This window comes from Lissotriton vulgaris, chromosome 2_1 (assembly GCF_964263255.1).
Source record: "Lissotriton vulgaris chromosome 2_1, aLisVul1.2, whole genome shotgun sequence".
Lineage (NCBI taxonomy): Eukaryota > Metazoa > Chordata > Amphibia > Caudata > Salamandridae > Lissotriton > Lissotriton vulgaris.
Genome location: NC_141687.1, coordinates 329,210,435 through 329,235,245, shown reverse-complemented (window position 1 = coordinate 329,235,245; position 24,811 = coordinate 329,210,435). Strand labels below are relative to the sequence as shown.

Below are 24,811 nucleotides of genomic sequence, written 5' to 3'. Positions count from 1 at the left end.
TTGGAAGCCGATGATGGAACTTTTGAGGCACCGTATGAGGCACCGTATGGGACTAGAAATGGAGTGTTTCCACATTTATGGCAAATCTCTTTGAAATTGCTACACTCCAAGGACAAGCCAGACAATCTAAAAAAGAACAATTTTTATACTATTAATAAAATATAGTGGACAACTCAGAGGTTAGCTAGATGTGTGCGTTCCCCGATTCCAAAATGTAATAGATGCGGTCATCCTGAAGCAAACGACAAGCACATGTTTTCCACTTGTCCTTCAATTAGTGGATACCTGAACAATGTGAACAATATTATAGCGGATATCCCGGTACACAGGATTGTGATGAGCCCTGTGCTGGTGCTGATGGGAGTTGATGCTGAGTCATTTAGCCTTTTGGGCCGGTTGCAGATGGACTTGCTTTTCTATTTTGTGCCTAAAGCGAGAAGGGAGGGCTGCAAACACTGGCTAGATGCTGTAACTCCCCTCCCGGAGGATTGGCTTAAAGCTGTGCGCGCTGGACTAGCATGATGGACACGGACATGTACCCCAGGTACAGCAGATACAACCTGACAGACTTTCTGAGGTGGAGTGGTTGGTCGGATTCAGAGAACGGAGCAGTCCTATGATTGCACCCAATCACAAAAAAAAATGAAATACGGGTGTTTAACCCTAGGTTGGTGTGGCTGTGAAGCAGTCTGTGCCGCAGGTGCGAGGTCGGTTCCATGGTGTCACCTGGGATTACAACAGCGGGGTGGTATGAGGACACCAAAAAAAAAACATAACAAGGCGTTTATTTGTAGATCATAAGTTCATTCTAAAGGTTTTTTGGCACTAATGACTAATAAAAGATGTTTAATAATACCCTAATTAATCGCACTCTTTCTCCTCATCAAAACAATGAAAGGCTTGCCCAGATTCAAACCTGTAGCCATGGGGACAAACATACAGCCCTGTATTGGTTGCATTAGTCCACTGAGCCACCAGATCCATATCTTCAGTACCCGTTTGGATGTATTGGACATCAGAGCTAGCATGATGGCACACAGGCAGCTATTCTGAAGGGTTCAGTCAAAAGTTTGGAAATCAGACGCAAACACTTTGGAAATTCCAGAGGTCAGGCACCACTTGATTGTTTTCAAATTGATACTATAATCTCAGTTTATTACAAACTAGGGTCATGCTCCCGTAAGCAGGAATGACATGTCACTGCTAAAGTAAACTGAATTAGTTATACTGATAACGGAACTGAATTTTCTATGAAAGTTTTTCCACAATGACTTTGGTTATTTCCCCTTCGGCTCCCGATGAAGAAATAGAACAATATTACAAATGCTGCCAAGTTGGCGTGGAAAAAATAACCCTGTAGTGGGTAGGATGGAAAAGACAACACTGTCTCTCGTCAGAGATAAGTGCAACGCTGATAAGCAGCCTGAAATAAGTTCCCATGATAGCATCAAGGGGTCCCTCAGCCAAGAACTCTCTGGGAAGCTTATGCAAGGAAAAGATTTTCCAAGATTTCAACATGTGCCACGAGTAAGAGGATGAGCATGAGCACTATTACAGATTTGTAATTTTGAGATTGTTATACCCTCTGCTTGGTCAATTCACAAAGTAGTTTGGGGATAAACGACAGAACGACGGAAAGTAAAGCCAACAACTCTAAAGAGTTCAGGTTTTTCTCTGATGTGTGCAATGCTCTAAAAAGCACCGGGTTTGTTTTTAGCTACTGAAGCAGGAATAAAAAGCAATGCACAAACCTTATAAAATGAAAAGTCATATCCTTAGAGCCCGATTAAAGTAATCATTTTTTGTCAAAAAAACACACAGTTCCGAGAAAGATCCAATGAACACAGGTACTGTAAACGTACTCTCTTTTTAGTTCTGGCCTTAGACATTGCCTTTATATTTCACTAAAATTGCAAGACCTTTTGATTTTACAGTTTTTACTATAATTATAAATATATAATGCACTTACTTATTGGGCTTTCAGCCAGCCCTCTTCATCCATTGGTTTGTTGTTGTGCCAGTCATATTTTTCTTCAGTTCACTGCAACATGCAGCATAGGGAAGTGGGTCGACCCACTGTAGACATTGGCTAATACCACTTTGATTTAAGGCATTCCGCTCTTTCACAAGGTGCACAAATGCCCACACAGTAGTACCCTTCAGTGGCAGGTATTAATATAGTTGCAAGTTTACATTTTTTTTTTACTTCACCAATAGCTTTTTGTAAATTGGTGTTGGCCTGGTAGTTTTCCCAACTATAAAGTTTTGCACCCATGAAAAAACAAAACATGCATTGAAAAACCCATAGGCTGGCAGCCAAAGCCAATCTTGTTTAACAGGGCTCCTATGTGAGGAGGTAATTTCTTCAATCCTGTTAAGATCCTGAGAGAGGTGTTCTTCAGCACATGGTTAATCCATTTAACAAAGCACCGGGGGAGACTAAGCGAAAGGTGGAAGTATTATGTGATATGGCTGGTGGGTCTTATCATGTAATACTAACACAATACACAAAAGTGGACTCTGGTTCACCCTTAGTAGCCCTAGCTCGGGCCTGGTAGAGTGGCACAGAGCAGTCAGGCGTACTTAGAGGAACATGTGTTAAGCATTTCACAGTACAAGCATTGACAATATTTAAGTGGCACGACTAGAAAGAAACCTTGACAGAAATCTATAACAATAGATTGTATTTTATATAAATACAATCTATAACAATAGATTGTATTTTATATAAATACTGACACCAAAACGAACTTGCTGCATTGCAGATAACCGGAGTTATCGATTTTCAAAGTATTAGCAATAAATGCAATGAAAGTTGTCAAAGGTTTACCATTAAAGTCAATGGGAGAAAACACACTAAGCAAAACAAAAGTTGCAGGGCAGGTTCAAATGACCCCTCTCATGATTAAGGTTTTGCAGGGCCATGGCCAAGACGTGCCAGTCACTACTTCGTTACCTTACTCAGGGAGCACAGGTTCAGAGGGTACTAGGCTGTCCTTGGTGCTGACAGGATCCGCGGGAGCTGTAAAAAATGCAGCACTAAGCTGAAACTACACTTTACGATTAAGTTACACTCTACCCTCAGAAAGTTGAGGCCTTTGGGGTCCCAGGATCTGGGTGGAACAGCTGGATTTCTTCTACCTTTCTAGGCAGCTCCAGGTGTAGAGGTAGCCAGTAGCTGTCAATCACTGGGGGCTGGTCGTTCAAAAGATGCTTTGTCGCATACTCAACAACACTTACTTCAAGAAACAGGGACCCTGCAACAATGTCGCTGTGAGTTGCCCTTGTGCTGAAGTTGTCACTCAAGGGATCGATCACCCTATTGGCGATCCCCAAAACATTGGATGCAGCAAAGTTAGTCTTCGGATACTTTGGCAGCTGGAGGTCGACAGGAGTGGACTTGAGGCTATTTTGATAGCCTGTCGTCCAATATAAGTCCCTCTTCCTGGGAGGAACAAGCTTTCACCACTGGCACATGTCGACACTGGTTCAGTGTATGGTCTCTTCAGGGCACTTAAGTGTCCTCGCTTTGCGCTACAGCAGAGTCCAAAGTTCTTCTTCTGTGACGGTGTCTTCCTTGTATCTCTTCTTGGATTCAAAAATAGATCTGAACTTCTGGGGCCAGGGAAGCCCCTTTAATCCTATATTAGAGGGCTTTAGGAGCGTGAAGGACAGTGGCCCATGGGCTACTGGTCCCTGCGTTTAACCTGCCCCTGTCGTGACAACATGCTGTCGGTGTATGTCACTGTGCTACCCAGAATACTCTATTCTAGGATCTGTCAAAATGGCATGACCTTTCCTTGGCTGTACAGACCTCTTAGACCACCCTAAAGGTGTGGCTAATCTTTTGGGGGTGTACGCCTCCGAACTACTTCATTTTTTGGCTTGTCGGCTGGACAGCATTAAGGATAATGGGGCGACCCGGTGTCCTTTAGAACCTTGGTACTGGTAATATAGAAAACAATTGGTTCTGTAGGGCGATACAATTGCTGTGATAACTGTATTCAATACAAGAGAAAAGGTGTTGCACACTTCCTTTTACAGAGTAAATGAAAAACAATTGCAGTTTAAGAACACACCAAGAAATCAGGTAGAGTTGATTTACTCTTATATTTTTCAAGAAGTATTGAATGGCTGTCACAAATACAAGTAAATTGCGAAAATAAAAAGGTGACTATTGTGAGAAGGTGATATGTGGTGACTGGTGAAGTGAACAGTACACTATATACAAAACATACATATCTGACATAAATTAAAATAATTTTTCATTATTGTCCTGTCTCCTTATTTAATACATGTAATGCAAGAACCAATACGGATTGATTATTCGTCAAGAAAACTGTGTCGACATGTGTGATGTGAAAGTGTCAACGTTTTGACCCTGGACACGTCGTGGCATGGTAAGCGTCACTGCGAGTCTTCCTCATGACTATGAAAGCAGGGGTGGACAGCCTATGAAATTAATTATAGGCAGGTTGGTAATCGGGTGTGTTCTAATAATTTGTGAGCACTGATAAAATGCAATAGCTAGGAAGGTAGCTTACCACAAAGGAAGAAACTTCAATCAATGAAATTGCGCGAAACGGCGATCTATTGAAAGATCTACAAATAAGGAAAACACGTCTTTAATAAACATATAATTTATTACAATCAAAATGTTCAGAATGAACATATGGTATGTGGCCTTACAAAAAGGTCAGGACATGTTGGAGATCCAATAGTGGTCTCCAAAATGTGAATTCAATTGGTTAGGTTCAATCGCAGTACATCAGTTGACGATTTCTTAAAATACAGGGTATGTGCATCAGTATTGCATAGGAAGGCTTGTGAAGTCAAGTAAGGCTATTCTTAGTAAAGGAACGTGCCTTCCTAATTGGAAAAGCTGAAATTCTCCCCCATCAGATTGGAGTCTAAAACATAAATAAATAAGGAGGGTATTTGAGTCATATGAAACATTATGTGACACTGCTTTGATGGGAGTGGAATGACGCATACCTTAATCGTGGGCGATGCCACAGCAACACAAAACATCCACCAGTCGGTTGGAGTCCTGTGTTACAGCTTTCTCTTCGCGAATGCAGCCAAGAATTAAATTAGAGTGCTGCAGGGTAAAGAAACCCATTAGGAAAAGGCTATTATCATTAGAAAATTTCTCTAGACTAACGTGAGTGTCAGCCTTATTACCGTTCACCGTTATGAAGGTGAGCGCTACTAAGACTTTGGTTTACAGGGTTACTGTAGGATTATATATCTGTAACATATATGTCCACATCTTTAATATAATGCACTCTACAGCCTGGGCTTAGGAGGGCAATCTTAAGAGTGACTTACTTACATTAAGGCAGTGTTGTGGCTCTGCAGCACAAGGTGTGTGCAGAGTCACACTCGAGCAGACAGGATGATTGTGCAGGGCAGCAATTGCAGACATACTTTTACTCCGGTCACCCAGGGTGGCACAATAAAGTGCGGCAGCCCTGGGGACCCCTCTTATCACCCTTGTCCACTGGTACCTTTTACTAGGGACTTACAAGAAGTGATATGTGCTTGCAAATTGGGTGTCCCAATTCAACAGTTACAATTTAAGAGAAAAGCACTGGCAATGGGGCCTGGTTAGTTCTCCTCCAGACCTAAAAACCTAAAAAGACAGCATGTAGACCAAAACGTGTGTTTGTGTGTGTGTGGGGGGGGGTGGGGGGCTGGGGATTGACCATGCCAGAAAGGGCACCTCCTAACATGATCCTCTCCCAGCCGAAAGGTGATGAGCACTAACCTCTCTCATGGTAGTTCTCATCGTCTAAGAGGAAAAACCTGGAAAGGCCATCTCCATTGGCATGGCCAGTCCCTGGTCTGTGTTCCAATACAAAGTCCATCCCCTGTAGGAAAATGGACCACCTCAATAACTTGGGGTTCTCTCCTCTCATCTCCATCAGCCTGTGGTCGGTTTGAACTTTAAAATGAGCCCAAACAAGTAGGGTCTTAGCTTTTTCAGGTACAACACCACAGCAAAAGCGTCCATCTCATGGCACTCCAACGCTGCTCTCTGGGGAGGAGTTGCCAGCTAATGTAGGCAACTGGTTGAACCTGGCCCTCACTGTTAGTCTGTAACAACACTGCCCCAATCCCATGTTCGAAGGGTCTGTTCGAACAATTAAATGTTTTACATAATCAGGTGCTTTTAAGACAGGTTTTGAGCACATAGCTGCTTTCAGGATGTCAAAGGCATTTTGATAGCCTGTCGTCTAAATAATTTCTTTGGCTGTTTCTTTGAGGTTAACTCTGTGAGAGGGGGCCCCAAGGTACAAGGTGTGATAAGTGCTTGCCAATTGCGAGTATCAATTCAACAGATACAGTTTACGGGAAAAAGCACTGGAGCCCTTACTTATTTTATATATTTATTTGAAGAGTTTTTTTATAGGGTATACCTCACCCTTAGCAGGTCCCAGTGCACTTCCAGACCTAAAAAGACATCTAGAGCAAAAGAAGGGGGTCGAGGGCGACCATGACAAAAAGGGCACTGTCTAACAGATGTCCTACTTGTCACAGTAGTAACCAGTGAGGCCCTTCTGCCTCCCGACAGAAACCGCTATGCAAGGTCTCTTTCTATTTTTATAAAGAAAATAGCCTCACATGAATAAAGATCCCACCCATCTCCACTTCCTGCCCAAACGCTGAGACGTTTCGTGGGAAATTCAAGTAAGATTGTTACCTAGGTCAGCCTAAGAGATAAGGTTATTTGTGCCTGCAACCCAGTTGTGATTCCTGCTCAGGTGCTGTAGCTGGAGGAGGAAGCATTGTTGGTGGTCCGGATTGTCTAGAGAGCTGTATTCGCTGTTGGTTCAGCTCACTTTCCTGTGAGGCTTGCATGAACACATGCGTAGACAGTAGGCATGCACAGGGTGCTTTTCAAAGGAATTTCATCTCATGAGAGGAGATGTTCTGTTGTTGGGCAATATATCTATCTATCTATCTATCTATCTATCTATCTATATATATATTCACTGAAAAAACCATAGGTTATAGACCATATATAGTTAGGAATTCGCATTTACAAAACCTTATTTTACTCACACAAAACCATTGAAATTCCATATATAGTTAGTTGCACTAACTATATATCGCGCACCCGCAATCCACTGCTGATGATGTCACATATTACATCATTCATGACATGGTCAGTGACATCACTGATGACATCACTGATGACATCTCAAATGACATCACTGATGACATCTCAAATGACATCACTGATGACATCACTGATGACATCTCATTTGACATTACTGATCACATCACTGATGATATCATTCATGTGATACTACGATGAACCTCTTCAGACTCTAATATAACCTTAGATACAATCAGTGTAAACAGACACTCACAGACTGTCACTCATCCATGGAGTTACTCACACACCTAGTCAGTCATGCAAAGAATCAATCACACCTCCATTTCCTCAACTATACAGTTATACAAACTTTACTTATTCAAACATATACTAACACATATTTACTCTCTTATACAATCCCTGATACAAGTTCACAATGATCCATACAGCCACTCACACATTCACTGGCTCTTATGCACAGTTATTTATATATGTCAACTCTCACATGTACTGTGTTTTACATATGTACTTACTTTGACATGTAGCACTGAGATATCCATTCACTCACCAATACACTCATGCACACAGTCAACCGCCCATACAGCTGTTTCCACATGCACTTTTGAAACCATACATCTAGTGAATCAACTGCTCACACATCTATGCACAGAGTCATACACCTCCCAGCCACCCACACACATACTCAGTCTCCCATACAAATACTTGGGCAACCAATCAATAACCCATATAGTTACTCATATAGCTACTTATCAACACATGCAACAGTTTACAGAACAACAGACATAATGATGCACAAATTAAGACAGTTTAGTCACTAACCCATGCACTCAGTGAGACACATTTAATCACTCACTCATACAGTCAGTCATGCACCTACTAAATCCTTCATCCAGACACTTATACATCCACTCATTCTTCAATATGTAAGACATATTTTAACTTTACAGAAACATACAGTCACTGGATGTTGTCATCAGTGATGTTATCAGTGATGTCATTTGAGATGTCATCAGTGATGTCATCAGTGATGTCACTGACCATGTCATGAATGATGTAATATGTGACATCATCAGCAGTGGATTGCGGGTGCGCGATATATAGTTAGTGCAACTAACTATATATGGAATTTCAATGGTTTTGTGTGAGTAAAATAAGGTTTTGTAAATGCGAATTCCTAACTATATATGGTCTATAACCTATGGTTTTTTCAGTGAATTTTCAAGGTTTTATAAATGTTAATTCCTAACTATATATGGTCTATAACCTATGGTTTTTTCAGTGAATTTTCATGGTTTTGTAAATGCTAATTCCTAACTATATATGGTCTATAACCTATGGTTTTTTCAGTGAATATATATATATACATACATATATAAACATATATATTCTGTATATCTATATAAATACAAACATAAATGCATGCATACATATACATATATGCATACAGATGCATGTTATTTACATGAAAGTTGAAAAAACACTAATAAAAGCAAAGCTAAAAAGCCACCTCATTACAAACAGAATGGCTTTAACTTAAACGAGGGCGAGATCTATTGCATTTTCAATGCTTGTTTACTTTGGTTCCATCAAGAAGGCATTCAGATGTGTCATACATTTGCCATAAATTCTGAATGTTAGCACTCTAGTTGCACATTAGATCACTGTAGTAAAGCTACTGCTCACCAGGGACGTCTGCTGCTGGTATTCAAAGTGCATGTTTCAGTCTGCATGTCAGAATTTTTTTAATGAAATAGAAGAGGATTTGAGAAGTCACTCAAAATGATCCCTAATTTTTCTTTCTGAAGCACTAATCATACTTTCTATGGCAACATTAACCCCCTCATGTTGTTCCTTTTTAAATTGAGTGTTTTCAGACTTACCACTTCATTCCAATCAAGATGGCTTCTGGTGTGCCATACTTTTGTCATAAGTAAGACTGTTAGCGCTCTAGTTGTTCTTTAGAACACTCTGGGACATTCTGTCATTGGGGTATACTTGGGGTACATCTGGGTGATATTTGGGCTACATTTAGGCTCTTTTGTCTCTGGTGGCCATCTTGGGAGACTGTATGTCAGAATTTTTTAATGAAATTGAAGAGGGTTTGAGAAGTCACTCAAAATGTGCCCTAATTTTTCTTTCTGCAGCACTAATCATAATTCATATGGCAAAATATACCCCCTCATTTTGTTCCTTTTTAAATTAAATGTTTTAAGAGTTACCACTTTCTTCCAATCAAGATGGCTTCAGGTGTGCCATACCTTTGTAATAAGTAGGACTGTTAGCGCTCTAGTTGTTCTTTAGAACACTCTGGGACATTCTGTCATTGGGCTATACTTGGGCTACATCTGGGTGATATTTGGGCTACATTTGGGCTCTTTTGTCTCTGGTGGCCATCTTGGGAGACTGCATGTCAGAATGTTTTAATGAAATAGAAGAGGATTTGAGAAGTCACTCAAAATGTGCCCTAATTTTTCTTTCTGCAGCACTAATAATACCTTCTATTGCATAATATACCCCCTCATTTTGTTCCTTTTTAAATTAAATGTTTTAAGAGTTACCACTTTATTCTCATCACGATGGCTCCAGGTGTGCTATACCTTTGTAATACGTAGGACTGTTAGCGCTCTAGTTGTTCTTTAGAACACTTTAGGAGGCTGCAGTAGAGCACAAAGGAATCAACTGACAGTCTCTGTCCTTGTTGGATGTACATGTTTTACTGAGAATGTCAGACTTCATTTTCCCATGACTGAGAAAGATAATGTGAATTTACAGAAAATATGCTTTCAGTTTAGCTTATAAATCCCCTTCCAAACCACTGTGGGAAAATCATGAGATATTAGTTTTCTTTCAAACAATATTCATGATATCACAGCAGAAGGCTTTTTCACATGGTAAAATCACCTTAGAACACACCACAATTCCTAAAACGAGTATGGTACCATCAACAAATGATTTATAATGTAACTAAAGTCCTAAAACCCTCTATTAACTACAATGCTTTTTAATGAGGTGCTATCATGTATATTGGTCCCAAGATGGCTGCCAACACTTCTTGGATGAAGTGCTGACAGCCAATCAGATCAGATGTGTGGTTAGGCTCCGCCCAGATATATATATTCTTTTGAACCTAAATTACTCAAAATCCACTGGAGCACATATATTGAGACCTAGCAAAGGCACATCGGGCTAACAGTCCCTACAATTTTGCCAAGTTTCGTGCAAATCCATTCAGCCGTTCGAGCTAAAAGTGAGGCCAACCGCCCTATGGAAATTAACATGGGAAAAACGCGTTTTGGGACCCCCCTTTTTTCTCGGCCCCCCCTTGATGAAACCCCCCCAAATTTTCAGGGGCTGCTCAGAAACAAAATGTTCTATTTTCCTGAAACTTTCAGCTAATTCCGTCCACAAACGCCAAAGTTATTAGACATAGAATTTTCAAAAATCCCATAGAGAAAAAATCCTAACTATATATACCTACTGGCGACTGCCAGTAGGTTATATATATATATATATATATATATATATATATATATATATATATATATTTTTTTTTTTTTTTCCTTTTTTCAGGCCAAATTTACAAGCAGATCAGGGGAACCTCAATGGGTTCGTGCTTCTCCCCCAGCTACGCGAATCTCTTCGTGGGCTGGTGGGAGAAGCACGAAGCATGGGGTGGGAGTAATGAAAGATGGAACGAACACATATTGATGTGGACCAGGTACATTGATGACCTGTTTGTCATTTGGAGGGGAGACAGGGCCTCGGCTGAGGAGTATGTCTCGGCTCTAAATGATAACGAATTAAATCTCAAGTTCACCAATACGATAAGCGACCAGTCTGTATGCTATCTGGACCTAGAGGTCTTTGTGGATAACGACCAGCTCCACACTAGACTTTATAGAAAGCCAACGGCCGGCAATGCAGTACTACACGCTGCCAGCCATCATCCTAGAAGTCTAATAAGGAATGTGCCTTATGGTGAGTACCTTAGACTCAAACGCAACTGCTCTGGAACTGAGGATTTCAAGAAAGCTCAGGAAGACGCGAGTGACAGATTCCAAGCAAGAGGTTATTCTAGAAACATCTTAGAACAAGCCAACATCAAGGCAGACACTATTGACAGAAGGGACCTTCTGATAGTGAAAGAGTCAAGGAAAGAGAGTGAGCAGGTCAGAATGATCACAACATATAACAATCAATCTGGAGAATTGGTCCAAGCATTTAAAAGAAACTGGCACATTTTAAGAACTGATACCATCTTGAAGAAAACGTTACCAGACAGACCTATGATAACATATAGGAGGTGCCAGTCTTTATCGGACCATCTGGTTCATAGCCATTACTCCCCTACCAAGGCCAATCATATGACGAACAAGATAGTTGGCTTTTTTCCTTGCTTACATTGCAAGGCTTGTAAATTCAGCAAAAAAATCAAGGAGTACCCATGCAGAACAGGTGAAGAAAGACCGAGCAGAAAGATCACAAAACATCTAAACTGTAATTCAGACTTTACAGTCTACTGCTTGGTCTGTCCTTGTAACAAACGTTACATAGGAAGCACCATAAAACCGGCAAAAATGAGGATTTTAGAGCACATGAGGGCTATCGTGAACAAGGACAAGACATATCCGATAGCCCGTCATTTTGCTGAACACCACAACAGCAATAGGGATTTACTAGCATACTATTGCATAGACCAGGTCCCAAAGACAGAACGAGGGGGGGGGAGAGAGAGAGATCCCTACGTATACTGGAATCTCGGTATATCCTAGACCTTAAAACAATGACACCATGGGGTCTTAACAACGATGCTGAAATGTGGGTGCACCTATAAAACAATCTGGGACTTGCAAGGAGACAATTGGTCTGCAATTAGAACATGGGATTACTCCTTGTACATGTGTAAATAATAACTGTTGCTTGGCTTGTAAATATAGTTTCCCTTCATATGGATAAATGAGAGAAGAGAGAACAGTGCAACATAGATACCATAACATCATGTCAGGTTAATTGTGGCATAATCATAAGTCAATATGGTACCAAATAATAACCCATGAGTTCAGCTGAAGATTATTATTTTTTTAGAAATGTAAATACTTTAGAAAGATGCATATTTAGTTGACATGGGGTTACCAAATTGGTAATTTGTATACTTTTATTTATGATATGCACACTATTTAACAATGTATCAATTAGGGGATACACCCCGGCACAACTGCAGAGATGTTTAAGATCTAGGCGCAGTGGGTCTAACAACGTACCACATGCAAGAATATAATCTGCACAATGCGCCCGGAACACATTAGGGGATACACCCCCGCATCAACATCTGTGACGCACTCTATTTGCTGAAACACTGCTCTCGGTATCAAAATTGTAATTAATGTAAATACGTGACAATCTCATAACATATATTCTTTTGTCAATTGTCAAACTTCACTTTATTTTATTTGCACTGAGCACTTTTTATGAATCGCCAATTTTAAACTATGGAAACAACTGTGTATATATATACTACAAGATGGCCGCCACTAGTATGTGTTAGATACCATCGTTGATGTCTATGATTATCAAAAGGGCGGATTGTTTAAATATGGCGAGTATGTTTGAACACTGACGAAGCCCTGTGCGAAACGCGTCTGTCGAGGGTGCTGGGGGGTTTGGAAATAAAATAACCAAAAGAACACTGACACTGGAGTGCTGGCCGTTTTTTCTTGGAACCGACTTCTAGGAATGTGCAACGATATATATATATATATATATATATATATATATATATATATATATATATATATATATATATATATATATATATATATATATATATATATATATCCAAAGACAAGTTTAAAAATTGATGGCACTCCACTCGGGGAAATTATTAACAGAGTTTTATTTCACAACTGTGATTGCCTACGCGTTTCGAACGGAGCGTTCGAAAGGCGTAGGCGATCACAGTTGTGAAATAAAACTCGGTTAATAATTTCCCCGAGTGGAGTGCCATCAAATTTGAAACTTGTGTTTGGATATTGAAACGGGATACTGCCTTGATCCCGGCGATGGCACCAGCTCCCGAGTGCTCCCCCTGCGACGAGGCAAGTTGCGAGATGATATATATATATATATATGTATATATATATATATATATATATATATATATATATATATATATATATATAAAGGTTGCTGCTTCTAGCACGGGTGCTATTTTTGTCATGGAGCCTCTACAAAGCACTTCAAGAGGCTGAGGGCTTGGAGAAAGAGAAACTTCTAACTGTTTCCAGACTGGGTCTTCAATCTATGATTGACGAGGCGGTGTATGCAGCTTTGTGTCAGCCTTCAGTTAAGAGACAGAAATGGATTCCTGATGATAGGGTGGAAGCAGATGGAGGCACAAAAGGGCATGCATCTACATACTTGTTGAAACATACAAGGGAGATTTTGGGCTTCACACCAAAAGAAGCACCAGAAGAGGGGGTTTCCTCTCAATATAAACATCCTCCCCCAGATGACTTCCCAATTCCTAATAATATCCAGTCTATGTTTAGCAAATAATGGAAAGATATAGACAAGACAAACCTTCCTGTAGTCACAGGAGGATAAGTAGCTAAAAGTTTTGACAGTAAACACAATTCTAGCCAGTATGGTTTCGGCTACTTCTCTAGCATCAGTGGAGGCTTCTTTATCAGACCCGATAGATAAAAAAAGTTATGTCTCCTTTGAAGAGGTCTTATGCAGCAGCGAGTTTTGCTATCCGGGCAGCGACATACACAGCCTAGTTTTCACAGACATTTGAAAGACTTCGGACTCCTTTTTGACTGCCTTCAAAGGACCCTACAGAAACTTTGGCAAATATAGTGTTTCTGCCACATTTTGTTTCTTACATCTCTTGATTTCTTCTGGTCATCATCCACTTCTGTAGGGCAGTGTGGCGGGACCGAGGAAAACACGAACGCCTTGGGTTTTGGTAAGGCTGGCTTTATTGATTTTAACAAGCGCCTTCGCCGCGTCACGTTTCTATAGTAGGGTAGTGGAGGTTCTGTGTCTCGGCGAGCTGGGGAACTCCTCTCCTTTCTCTGGTCCCCGCCTGGTTTTCCTCCCTCGCGTGGACTTCTGGGTGATGTAGTCGCGTCCGTCTTGAGTGCCGGGCTCAGGTCGCATGAAACAAAAGAGATAAACGAACTCCTCCGTCGCTCCTATTTCCACCTCCCTCTCGTCACTGATACTGCCCCCTCTGCTAGGTCCGTCTCCTTCTCCGCTCTTCGACTCCTCCGGGTGATGAACACACCTCCTGCGTGGAAGACTCGGCTTTAGTTCCGGCGTCCCAGCTGACCAGGGGGCATGGTCGGGCTCGAACTCCGTCCAGTTAAAGAAACAGCGTTCTTCCTCGTCACGTGTGCTGGATGACTCCCAAGGAGACGCCCCATTCCAGACCTCGGGCTGCTGTAGGAAAGAGAAAGAGGGGAACAGACATTGAGGGGTGTTGGAGAAGGGGGAACCCCCTCTGCCCTCTGGTCACAGGCAGTCTCTTGCTGCTAGGCGACTGCTGTGGTTAAAGATGTGAAATTGTAGCAAGGACAGAAATCTCTCATTCTACACCTTTCCTTTACAGGATAGAAACTCTATTTCTGCACAAATGGATGATCTTGTGAGGAATAAAAGAAGCTACTAGTGCTATTTCTACTTCATACCACTAAACAAATCTTTAATTCAGAGGTGTTTCCACCACCATTTCCAAAACAAACAGTGTTGCAGCCCTGGGTGGACATTCTACCTTACATGCCATAGGTACACCGGGTACCATGTACTAGGATTTATAAGTAAGTCCGTCCTTGCCAATTGGGGATAGCCAATTATCTGTTTTGTAGTGGGTTAGAACACTGGCACTGAGATCTGGTTTGCAGGCCTCAGTGCACTTTAAGACGATAAACCAGCAGCATCAGTCTTTGCATTTTGCTTCCACCCAGCACAACCTATAGAATAGCACAGGGTAATGGGTTTGCCCAATTTACCCATTTGCTCTCTTTACTGTAAGTTACACCATTTTGCTTTTGCACATATGCGCCTCTGCCTAGAAAGCAGTCCACTTCAGGGCTGGGGCTAGAACAACAGTCTCTGCTTTTTTTATGCTACCATTTCTTACATTGCATATACTAAATCTTGCGATGCAATTTTCTACTTGCTTGCTTGTTTTACTTGTCTCAAAGCTGAACATCCTTCTCCAGACTAGGCCTCAAGTATTGAAAACTGCATTCTAGATGAGTTGTAAAGACCAGAAAATGTTGCTGACCACGGTTAGGCACTTCAGTTTCAGAATAGGCTTGTTAATACTGGATTTGTGCACAAAACACCCGGAGCTAGCCACACGGAGGCTCCACTGTTGAGACAGATACCAAATCTTGAGAATAAGGATGTTGCACCAAAGATAGAAGTCCAAAAGTTTGCAGTATTGTGAAAGTCCTTTATTATTTCAATCTTTAAAAGGCCTCAGCCAATGTGTTTCGTTCCTTGCGGAACTTCATCAGGGCTTGATATGAAAGTCCCATAAAGCGGTCAAATGGTAGATAAAAAATCCTCCACGATGTGGCTAGGTCACCTTCTTAGATGCAATATAAAAAATCAGAATCGTAAGAGCAGCAAATGTCGGCGACCAGGTGTCTCCAGAGTCACGGCAGGTGCAGACCACAAAAATAATTGTAGATCTAAAAGCTTAAGGAATAACCCTCTGTCACGTTAGAGTAAATCTACCGACCAAAGTAGCGGTCGTTCAGCTTAAGTAAGTAATAAGTAAAATACATGGGGAGCAGGGCATATATAACCCCGGACAGCGTAGATGTAAGCTGACTTTCAGGTGTTTTTGTAGCGTGACTAGGGGGGACGAATGTAGACGGGCGGAAGCTTACATCTACGCTGTCCGGGGTTATTTATGCCCTGCTCTCCATGTATTTTACTTACTTAAGCTGAACGACCGCTACTTTGGTCGGTAGATTTACTCTAACGTGACAGAGGGTTATTCCTTAAGCTTTAGATCTACAATTATTTTTGTGGTCTACACCTGCCGTGACTCTGGAGAATCCTGGTTGCGGACATTTGCTGCTCTTACAATTCTGATTTTTCATATTACATCTAAGAAGGTGCCATAGCCACTTTGTGGAGGCTTTTTTATCTACCATTTGACCGCTTTATGGGACTTTCAAGAGATTACCAAGCCCTGATGAAGTTCCGCAAGGAACGAAACGCGTTGGCTGAGGCCTTTTAAAGATTGAAATAATAAAGGACTTTCACAATACTGCAAACTTTTGGACTTCTATCTTTGGTGCACCATCTTTATTCTCTGCATTCTAGATGAGACCTCGATAAAAGTATGCAATCCACAAGGTGTGAAAGTGGGAGCATTGCTTCGGGTAATGCACCAAGAACCTCAGAAGCAGAGAACATGCTGCATGCGTGACCACGGAACTGAACTCAATATGACAAACTTGGCTTTCAAAAGTAGATACAGTACTTTAGATGAGGTCTCCAGAACTGGGCACAACATATCATAAGGAGCTACCAAAACTACACATAGTACTTAAATTGAGGTTCCCTGAACGCGAAGGCAGATCAGATTTATCCAGAAATGCGCACAATTCAGATAAGGCCCTTTAGAACTTGAAAGCACACATCAGATGAAGCCAAATGTTTATAGAAGAGGCCTCCAGAATTGCGTTGTATTGTGTTTTATGTGTTATGAGTCTTTTTTTAATGTTTTGTTTTATGTTTTTTATGTTTTGATTTAATGTTTTGTTCTTTTTTGATGTTTTTTTATTTTGCTATGCTTTGTGGTTTTATTTTTGTTATGTTTTGTTGAACAAGTGACTTACCTTTGGTAGTGCCTTATTCGGTAGAGAGACCGTCTAGCTATAGATTCCATAATCTAGATTTATCCCCAAGCATCAGACTGGATCCTGACATTTTTGAGCAGTACCCCCTGGTCCTTGGTAGGTGGAATTGATGAACTACGTGTCAACCACATTGAAACTGATGTGTAGGGGGCCTATATAGGCTCCACTCCAAGCCGCTGAAATCAGTTATCCCTTTAAGGACCAGACCATCCAGCCATAGTGCTGGGTGAATGTGTGTATAGACGTCCATGTTACTGTTTGAGAAATATACAGGACAGGGACTCCGCGAGCTAATGCAGTGGTCGCAGTCTTGGTTCTGGTGGAATGAACACACTGCCTCTCAGAGGGTTGCTTCTTAGCCAATGCGTAGCAGATTTTTATGCAGATAACTATCCATTGTGTGTTGGTCCATTTCTGCAGTCTTGCCTTTCTTTGTCCAGACATACCCAAACAAGAGTTAATCGTCCATCAGAAACTCTCTGGTTTGATCAATGTAGACATATAATCTTTTTGGTTCAAGATGGTGGGGTCTCTCCTCTTCCTTAGTAGGGTGAGTTGGAGAAACAAAAGTAGGCAAGATGATATTTTGGCATACATGGACAAGTGTGACTACCTTTGGGTGAAAAGAGGCCCGGTTTCTCACAACCAGTTTGTCAACTTTGTCTGGGTATAACTTCATGTAGGGAGGGTGCATAAAGAGTGCCTGTAGTTTGCTGATCATGCTGGGCGATTTTATGAGAACCATATAAGCCATTTTAATTGTTAATAATCATAGTAGGCAATTGTGCAGTGGCTCAAACATTTCCCAAAATTGGAAGGTTATAACCAGATTGAGGTCCCATTGGGCATGATGTATGGTCTTGGGGGAAACAAATGCTGGAGTCTCTTAAAGAATCAAGTCACAACAGGTGACTTGAACAGGGAAGGTTGGTATGCGAACCGCAAGAAAGCCGAGATGGCTGACAAGTAATCTTTAACAGTGCCCAGAGCAGAGCCTTGATGAACTAGAGAAAGAGCAAACAGCAGAACTTGTCGATAAGGGTGCAGAAAGCGGGTCAATGGATTTGGATGCCCACCAAGGCAAAAATTAGTCCCAATGGCAGGCGTATACCATCTTGGTGGAAGGATACCTGGCTGTGAAAATACCATCACAGATTTTGGGCTGGTGGGGGTCAAAAGCTGTCAACTATCACCGCTCAATCTCCACGCATGAAGGAAGAGGGCACACAGGTTTGTTTGCAAGACTCTGCCTTGCTGCTGCGACAGACAATCCTCCCGAAGGGCTAGCCTGATCGGAGGACAAATGCTTATACTGAGAAATTCGGGATACCAAGCTCTCTGCGCCCAATCCGGAGCCACAAGAATGACTTGGGCCCAGTTGTTACTGATCTTTTTTAGCACTCTGGGCACGACTGGTATCAGCCAAAAGGAGTACAGAAGGCCTGGGCTCCTCTTGAGATGAAAATCATCTCCAAATGAGTACTCCATTGCATGTTCTCAATGGTGACAAACGAACCTAACCAAGGTTCTTTCCAGTCTCGAAAGAGACCTTGCACGATCTCGAGATACAGACGCTATTCATGATCCGCTTGGCACAGACGGTTGAGTTTGTCCACTCTGGCGTTCAGAGAACCCACCAGGTATTGAGCACCAGGAAAATGCCCTGGCCTTCCAACCGTGTCCAGAGATGCAGGGCATCTTGACACAGGGTCCACGACTCAACCCTAGCCTGTTTGTTGAAGTTCCACATGGTGGTGCTGGTGGTGTCCTTGAACACCTGTAATAGCCTTCCTTGATCGAAGGAAGAAAGGTTTCAATGCCATCCGGATTGCCTGCAGCTCCAGAAGGCTGATGTGGAGCATTAAATCCACCAGAGAGTAGAGTCTTTTCATCTCCACTTCTGCCAGATGGCCGGGCCAACCCATGAGTAACACATCTGTCCAAGCTCTTCAAGGTGGGGTATTGGGTGAGGAAACCGGGGTCCAGAGGAGCAGAGCACTGGTGGTGGACAATTATCTTGTGCACAGGAGTCGCTGTGCAAGGCTTGGACCAGGGCCCGAGTAGGACATCCATAAGAGCTTCATTGAAAGGGAGTAGAGATTCAGAAAGGGTGCCTCCCAGCTAAAGCATCTCCATCAAGGAGTTTGTCTTGAGTGCCACCAGGCAATTGAAGGTCCAGGACTTCAGCCGCCCTCTGCACCACCATTGCAAAAGAGGCTCCCTCCTCCGTAGCAATGGTGTAAGAGACCAAGCCAATGTTTGATGAGGTGTCCAGACCACTGTCATCTGCCCGCTCCTTGTACCAGTTATCCTCTTGGCTGTCAAAGGGGTAGATGTATCCATAAGAGATCCTCAGAGGCCTCCCAATCGTCTCACTCTCAAGGCTTGTCAAAAGAAAATAGGCACTATCTCCAACTCAGAGGGCACGGTACCAGCCAGAGTTGATGTCGGTTGATGCTGATCCGGCTCTGTATCAGAGCCGTGAATGATGATAGGGTAAGTACTGGGAGTTTTCAGTCTGGCGGGTGGGGTGGCTCCTGATCCACGGTGGGCCTGCCGGCGGGAATCCAGTGTGGCCCGAATGTGCTCCAGAGGGGCCTGCCTGCCCAAATATGAGGTGCATGGCCTCATTAAACTCATTAAGTTGGGCAGGGATGGCTCCCGCTAAATTCTAGGAGGTGTGGAGTGGACCTAGTCGCAGGCTCCGCAGAGGAGCAAGGCTTCGAGCGATGCTGATGTTCCTCTGCCTCGTCCGAGGAATTGGATCGGTGGGAAAAGTCTAAGAATGCTTCAACTTCTTTGACTTCTTGCACTTGTAGAACTTACTCGACAATTTTAACTGGAACTACAATCATCAGGAGCAGCTCCGTGAGCGGTTCCGGAACCTTCTGCACGACCGGGATCAAGAACGTCACGCGGTCGCCCAAAATCGGGTGGCGAGGGGATTCAGGGAATGCTTCCTTAGCGACTTTGGATTCATGACATGGAAGTCCACGAAGGCCTTGGAGTCATGGTCCTGCTCCAAGTATCACAAACAAACCAAGTGTAGACATGGAGTGGCTCAATGATTGGAGAAGTGTGGCTCAATGATTAGAGCGGCAGACCCTGATGCAGAGGTCTAGCCCGGGTCCAGGGTTCAATTCCCCGCCTCAGCGGATCTTGGGCTCAAAATTCCACGGACCTGATAATTCTCGCCTCGGTGCCTATTCCAATCATGGAGTCACACTCTGCAACTCTGGGCAATAGCTTGCTTAATCTCCACAACGGCCCCCACAACGCTAAGGATGCCTGGCCTCCACCTTGGGGGTGCCCAGGAGTGGACGCCTCACAGGGAAAGCCAGGAGGGGTTCCACAGCGGTATTCGTACTAGCGCCTTGAGACCCTTGCGGGTGAGTAGTGCGCTATACAAGTATCAATTTACATTTTTTACAATTTACATCTGCCTGTGACAAGCCCCACTGGGTTTGAAACCTGCTGGGTTCTTTAGGGACATCCTTAGCGTAGCAAGACATTTTTTTCTTCTCAAAATGGCTTGATAAAAAGTTGAAAAAAGGTCTCTCAAAAAATGACTGGGTGTAGCTCTTCCAGATCTAGGCTGAATAGCATGGAAAGAAAAGATCTGATGTCAGGACGCTGGGATAGCACCTACATAGGCACTGCACAGGTCACTTTCGGAGTGGAGGACGCAGAAGCAAATTACGTCACCTACCAGCGCTTATGGGTTCTGGTCAAGACTTTCTGGATCCAGTCTGATGCCCGGAAGTAATTCTAAGGTAAGGAATCTGAGGCTAGAAGTCTCAATCAGATATATTTTTATGTATTTTGTAATGTTTTGTTTAATATGTTATGTTATAGGTGTACTTTTAGAATGCATGTCTCACCCGGTAGGGTATCCAGGTGCTAAAAAAGTACGTGACTGTGCTGGCCGAAACTGTGGTCTAGGTAAACAGCCATATCTTTAGGTTCATCCGGAACGCAAGGACTGCGGAGGCGGCTCCGATGTGCAGAGGCCAGAAGTGGCCGGTAGAACTGGACACAAATCTGATGTGACCCCTGGCCAAGGCAATAGATCAGAAATGACATCTTAAGGTGGTATCGATACCTTGAGTCTAGAAACTATTTGTTCAGAGACCTCCTTCAATACTATATACAACACGCATGGTAAGAAATACTAGTGGTGTGTGCTCCGCCCAGTTGGAACATAACCTCCCTTTTCTGCAAGTTTTATTATCCCTCCCAACATTCCCTTGCTTTCGAAGCACCCCCGTCATATTAGCCCCAATCAGATCATCATCATACATGAGAACTGAGAGATTCTCATGGTGAAAGGAATCTTACACCCCTGTTGCCTTTGCTGTAGCTGCTCCGTGTTTAGGGTGTACACACGGCTTCTACCTTGCAGTATCCGACCGGGCAACCTTTGCAAAATATGTTTACTATTAATAGTATGCAAAAGCCAAAACGACGGGGCTTGGAGGTGCTTTTCTGGTAGAGGGCGTGAATTTAGAGCACGCGCGGCACCCTTTAATGACTCAGAAGCCGAAACCACAAAATGTTCTTAATTCGTGTTTTCTCAGCGAGAAGCCTCGGAAAGATCTGATTTTCTCTATTTAGAGAACAGAAGAAAAGCAGCCGCACCGGGGGAGTGGGAGGTGAAGCAGCCATCATTACTGAACCGGAAGTCTGTAATGACTTATTTTCCGTATCTGTTCGCTCACTCCTCGTTTCAAACACCACCAGGGCAGGGAGTCCCCCTTTCCGCCCTGGGTGGGTTGGGTAACACATGACACTGAACTGCACTTGTGAAACAAGGCAGCAGAGAACACTGGGCGCCAACAACCAATCGGCTTCTTTGTTGTCCTTGGAGCACACGCCAAAAAGGGGGCCGGAAAGATGCCACCCGAAACCGATATCTAAATGAACATCTGAGCGACATCTGTGCAGCGCTCAGTTTCATTTGACAAAACGGGCTGGGGTGAGAGGTCACTTATAAATCTCATTCAAGCAGGAGCGGAAATATTTCAAGTCACAGCAAAAAGCAAAATCGTCTGTCTGCCATCTATCAGATAGCATTAAATAGAATGCCAAACATAGTCCATAGTCAGCAATGTCGGTAGAGGCGGGATTCCCAGTAGAGCGCGCGCACTGGCACAGGGCAGCTGGAACAAGGAAGGGCTCGCAGAGAGGAAGCGAGGTCGCCGACTAATGGTTTCCTCTTCACACTGAGCCAGTCCAACCGTGGTCAGGAGTGAGTGATGACCGGTGGTACCAAAGTGTACCAAACACTGGGGCCCATTAGGATGTTGGGCAGATTGCCCCCGCCAGGCTGAAATGACCCCCTGCCACATTAGGATGGCTGGGGGGTCCGCGGCGGACGGAAAGACCGTCTGCCGCTTTTAGGCCCCGGTCGCCTTGCGGCTTGGGCGGAAAAGGTTTAATATGGTGGCGGTGCCTATTAGACACCGCCAGCCATATTATGATGGGCCAAAACAGATGCCTTTCTGTGGTGGCAATGCAGTCTTCACTTCGGGGGCCTCCTGCGGGCCCCCGGCGTGACGTAGAGGTGGGTGGTGCAAACGGGGGGTGGGGGGTACCTGTGGGACCCCACTGCATTTGTATTAACAAAGCGGCAGGCACCGCGCGGTGCCTGCCGCTAGGTTAATGCAAATGCATTTGTGCATTTTTAGCATTGTGGCGGGCGGTGCTGAGAGCACCGCCCACCACAATGCTAAAAATGCAGGATGCGCCCGCCACAGTGGCGGGCGCATCCTAATACCTCCCACAGTACCCTGTCCCTTATGGCGGGCGGTCCCAATGACCGATAGGATGGCTGGCGGACTAAGTCCGACCGTCATCCCAATAGGCCCCATAGTTTGCAAATCAGGCGAACAAAAAGAAACTGACAAGATACCAGATCACCTGTTGGAGATGAACGCAGTTATACTGTGTGCACCTTAGCCCTCAGGTCGGCTTGAAAGCACTGCCTAATTTGTATTTAATAAAAAAAAAAAATTAAGTGCCAGGGCCTAAGGTATTTCTCCTCCAGTGCTGCCGAATTCCAGTAACAACACAGCTACCAATCATGACACTCCTTCAAGTTTAAAAATGTGGACTAATCATGAGAATGGCCTGGACGCACTGGTATTATTACTTTTAATGGCTAAACATTCTGATGTGCTAACCACAGAACTAAATATACAGCACCACCATAAGAAATGGCAGACACCATCTCAGAATAAGCAAGGCTTGGAAGGGTCCCTGTTTTGGGGCATCTAAAGTCTTATGGCTTCTCCTGCTTGTCACACACCAACATTCCGCTGAGCAATTAGTGTATGCAGCAATATAGAATTGAAGCAGTTGTCCAAGGGGCATTTCTGACACCGAGCCAACATCCTTCTTGTCTTTGAGAATGATCCAGGAGTGATAATATTTGGCGTTCTTAACAGAGAAGAAAATTACCCAGTGTTGACCCTTGTATTCCTTAACTATGTTCAAATGTGGTGATCTGGATCTGATACTGGTTAATAACACCAGTAAACAAGCACTGGCGTTGCCAATAGGTTTCGCATTTGGAAAGTTGGAGCTATTGGTTTTGTAAATGACATTTTATATTTATATATTGTTATTGACAATGCCAATAACGATATATAAATATAAAATGTCATTTCCAAAACCAATAGCTCCAACTTTCCAAATGCGAAACCTATTGGCAACGCCAGTGCTTGTTTTGTGCTTATGTTCCTGGATAATTTCTGAAGGGAGCCCTAAAAGCCAATGTGTGGGTACTGTCAAACAACACCATATGAGCTGGTGACTGATGATGTTTTTTCCGTTAATCACCATGGAAATAGTTTGGCAGTAATTTGTGTTGTTTTCATAGGGCTGTTTGAAGTAGGCGGGTGTGAAGTTGGTTCGTGGTTTTGAGGGAGCTTGTGTGGGTGGGGGCGATCCTGTTTAATGGAGTTTGCAAGTTACCATGGCATTTCAGGTGTAGGCTGTGATGTTACCAAGTTCCCTAGTGTATCCTGGCATACACAGGCGCTGGCTTAAGCTTCATATTAACAGATGCCCTTAGCGTGAAATAAATTACTGAATTGTGTTTTTGGTTAAGTTTGATTACCTGCTCCACTAAGATGATGCTCCACTAAGATGATGGCACATCCCGCCTTACTTTTACACTTGTGGGTCTTTGGGAAAGTGTGGCATAAATGAAATGCACGTCTGATGGTTACAGCATCAAAGGCTTGCATGCATAGTACTGATTGAGATGCATGACTAGAACTAGGAAGGTGTAGGAAAGGTGCGGCTATTTAGTCTATGCCGCAGAATCGACTGGTGGGCGGCGTGATTTCTAATGATTGTACTCATATCAAGACGTGATGGAAAGTGTAGTGTAATTGCGGTAGTTTGGTCAGGCATAGGGAAAAATAAGCCGTAGTAGGACCCTGGTTTCACATGTGGGGGACTCACGAGCAAGCATCTCGGTAATCAAGCGTACGGCATGCAGAACAATGAGAGGCGTACAACAGAGCGCCCTGTAATAACTTGAGCATCGTGATAAGGCAATAAATAAGGAGTGACATGGTCAGTCTATAAGCAACGTAATATGCACAATCGGAATGACCTCATACATAATACGACACAATAATGGCAGGTTCATTTCAGCTTGCAATCATGGTTACCAAGTGCGCGAATTATACGGTATGAATAAATAGTGAGCCATGTGCAGGGGGAACCAATGAACGTTAATATCCAACACGAATTGCGATATAAATTAACCATAGCAGTACTCATATTGAAG

The 24,811-nt window shown here is 43.2% G+C and overlaps 1 protein-coding gene across 1 annotated transcript in view; it reads right to left on the bottom strand.

Annotated features, from left to right (window-relative positions):
* The window catches only part of ZSWIM7 (zinc finger SWIM-type containing 7), a 631,194-nt gene that overhangs the window by 202,560 nt on the left and 403,823 nt on the right, over positions 1–24,811 (bottom strand). The gene's annotated exons all lie outside the window — the stretch shown is intronic.